The following is a 3,296-nucleotide window of genomic DNA, read 5'->3' as shown; positions in this document are numbered from 1 at the left end:
TTGATTAAAAAATTTTTATTTTAATTGTACTACTAAATGCAGATTCGTAGTAACATAACCGACTGATCAAAGTGGTAAACATTTCCTCCGGGAAAGGGAGTAGTCGCCGGGGAGGGAAACACCAGCCTCTGAGGTGAGCAATTCCCAAACAGCTACAAACTACAATGAAGGTCCTCAACCTTTGCGGTTCCGTCCCTGGCGGCTGGTCCTAGGACCCGGCAAAATAATATTATAGATTCCGGAAGTCCGGAATCCGATATTCAGCGGGTAAAATCTACTAAAAACTATACAAACAAATTTTCAGTAAAATATTAAGCAGGTAACAAATAAATTTTTCTGCTGTGTATTGTATCTTGAGGTATTAGACTAATTTTGTATCAATATATGCTTTATGTTAGTTAATTATTGTATGTAATCATATATATATATATGTTTGTATGTTTATTATGTATGTAACAACAACTTAACAATAAAGGTATGGCACAACAATATAGGGGGAACCGTAATACGAAAAACTGCCGTCCCAGTTTATATCAGAGGCACTGGGACATAGCGCATGCCCTCGAAAGTATGCGGGTGGAGGTTTGGATACTTTCGGGGGTTCCCCCCATATTGTCTGTCCCTACCTACTGTCTAGCGAAACCACAGCCAAGGGAACGGGCTTGGAGAATGTCAGCGGGGAAAGAAGACCCTGTTGAGCTTGACTCTAGTCTGCCGCTGTCGGGAGACGTGACGAGGTGTAGCATAAGTGGGAGGGCTCCTTCGGGTGCCCGCCGGTGAAATACCACTACTCTCACGGTTTCCCGACTCACCCGGTTGGGCGGGACGCGGGCGTCGGGGCTCCGGCCTCGTCGCACGCCGTTCACGAACCAAGGCCCCACCGGCCGGCCGTGCCTCGCGTGCGGACCGGCCAAGGGGCCGACCCGATCCGGGGACAACGGCAGGCGGGGAGTTCGTCTGGGCGGAACATCTGTCAAAGGATAACGCAGGTGTCCTAAGGGCGGCTCACCGAGGCCAGAAACCTCGGGTAGAGCGAAAGGGCAAAAGCCGCCCTGATCCGCACCCTCAGTACGGGTGGGACCCGGGAAACCGGGGCCTATCGATCCTCCCCGTCCGAAGGATCTTCGGCGGGAGGTGACAGAAAAGTTATCACAGGGATAACTGGCTCGTGGCCGCCAAGCGTTCATAGCGACGCGGCTTTTTGATCCTTCGATGTCGGCTCTTCTTACCGTGGGGACGCAGCGCTCCCCGAGCGTATGATTGTTCACCAACCAACAAGGAACGTGAGCTGGGTTTAGACCGTCGTGAGACAGGTTAGTTTTATCCTCCTGGCGTTTAGAACGCGGCCAAGGTAATCCTGGTTAGTACGAGAGGAACCCCAGGTTCGGACCAATGGTACCGCGCCGGTTCGATCGAACCTTGGTGCGAAGCTACGTCCGACGGCTGAAGCCTGAACGCCTCTAAGGCCGAAGCCGTGCCCGGAGCTGCGTGACCGTGGGTCCCTGCACTCTGAAAGGCAGAACCACCAACGCTGGACCCCTTCGCCGGGGACCGGTAAGGCGGGGAGCCACCAACCACCCCCCTCTCCGGGGGGGTGAGGCTCCCCGCGAGTAGTGCCATCGAGACTCCGCCCACTTGCCCCACTGACCGAGGTCTTTGGGATTCTAGATGGGGATTCAAGGGGTAATCAAGCACTCGGAAGTTGGGACCCTGAACCACTCGTAGACGACTTGAGTATCTGGCGGGGCGTCGTGAGCGGTGAAGCCTCCGTACGGTGGCGACCCGTTGAAAGGCAGCCCTCGCTTGCAGGTTCGTGCTGTCGGCTGCACGGCACCTGAAACAACAACAACTCCTATTCTCTTTTAGGAGGTCCCTCCGGGACCTTCGCCGGGAGTCCAGACCCCAGTTTCGACCGGGGGAGGACACCCAAACCGGAAGCCGGCACCTTCACCGGGTGCTGGCAACCGGGGCTTCCGGCAGGTGGCGGATCGCCGGACTTGGAGGTTTCGACCCAGCCGACCAAACGAGAAAAAACACCTCCCAGGTTAGCCTAGGAGGCAACAACTTGAGTTTCTTTTGCAGTTACAAACTAACTGTAGAGAACGAAAGCAGCAGTTGAACACTGTGCAGGCAGAAAGATTTGCCTTTTATTTTGAACTTAACTATCAAGTAAGTTAAGAATGAAAAGCATATAACCCGGCAGAGAGAGTAATCCACATTCGAAGCCAAGTGTGTATGTATGTTATCACTTAATGCAAAGTTAACGCTCCCACCTCCGTTGCTGATGGTGCTTGGCCGAGAAGTTCGTTTACTCTCCCACAATTTTTACCTTTGACGGCAAAAGCCGAATAGAAAGAAAATCTGGGAAGCTTTATTCTCCCGGAACTTTTACCTTTGACGGTAATCTCTGGAGCAAAAGCCGAATAGAAAGTCAAGCTGGGAAGAAAACGGAGGAGTATGATATTGTGTCGATGCCACATTGCCTTGCTTGTACAAGTTTCTTGGGAAGCTTTATTCTCCCAGAATTTTTTTTGCCTTTGACGGTAATCTCTGGAGCAAAAGCCGAATAGAAAGTCAAGCTGGGAAGAAAACGGAGGAGGAGAATTGTGTGTGTGTGTGTGTGTGCCTTTGCCACGTTACCGTGCTTTTAGAAGTTTGTCGAGAAGCTTCATTCACCCACAACTTTTACCTTTGACGGGTATCTATGGAGCAAAAGCCGAATAGAAAGCCAAGCTGGGAAGAAAACGGAGGTGGATGATATTGTGTCACTGCCACATTGCGTTTCTTGTACAAGTTTCTTGGGAAGCTTTATTCTCCCAGATTTTTTTTTGCCTTTGACGGCAATCTCTGGAGCAAAAGCCGAATAGAAAGTCAAGCTTGGAAGAAAACTGAGGAGGATGATATTGTGTCAATGCCACATTGCCTTGCTTGTACAAGTTTCTCGGGAAGCTTCATTCTCCGAGAATTTTTCTTGCCTTTGACGGGAATCTCTGGAGCAAAAGCCCAATAGAAAGTCAAGCTGGGAAGAAAACTGAGGAGGAGAATTGTTTGTGTGTGTGTGCCTTTGCCACGTTACCGTGCTTTTAGAAGTTTGTCGAGAAGCTTCATTCACCCACAACTTTTACCTTTGACGGTAATCTATGGAGCAAAAGCCGAATAGAAAGCCAAGCTGGGAAGAAAACGGAGGAGGATGATATTGTGTCACAGAAAACGCCAGAAGAAAGAGTACAATTGCCCAGGTTGCAATGAGAAGTACAGCGATCCTCCAGTAGAGGATTGGATCCAGTGTTCCACAT

The 3,296-nt window shown here is 50.5% G+C and overlaps 1 pseudogene; it reads left to right on the top strand.

Moving 5' to 3' along the window:
- Positions 1-220: 220 nt before the first annotated feature.
- Positions 221-1,813, top strand: LOC145981653 (large subunit ribosomal RNA; annotated as a pseudogene).
- Positions 1,814-3,296: the final 1,483 nt, after the last annotated feature.

Source organism: Lepisma saccharinum, chromosome 29, assembly GCF_977018435.1.
Source record: "Lepisma saccharinum chromosome 29, izLepSacc3.1, whole genome shotgun sequence".
Lineage (NCBI taxonomy): Eukaryota > Metazoa > Arthropoda > Insecta > Zygentoma > Lepismatidae > Lepisma > Lepisma saccharinum.
Note: the sequence above shows the minus strand (reverse complement) of the source record. Positions and strands in the feature narration are given on the sequence as shown.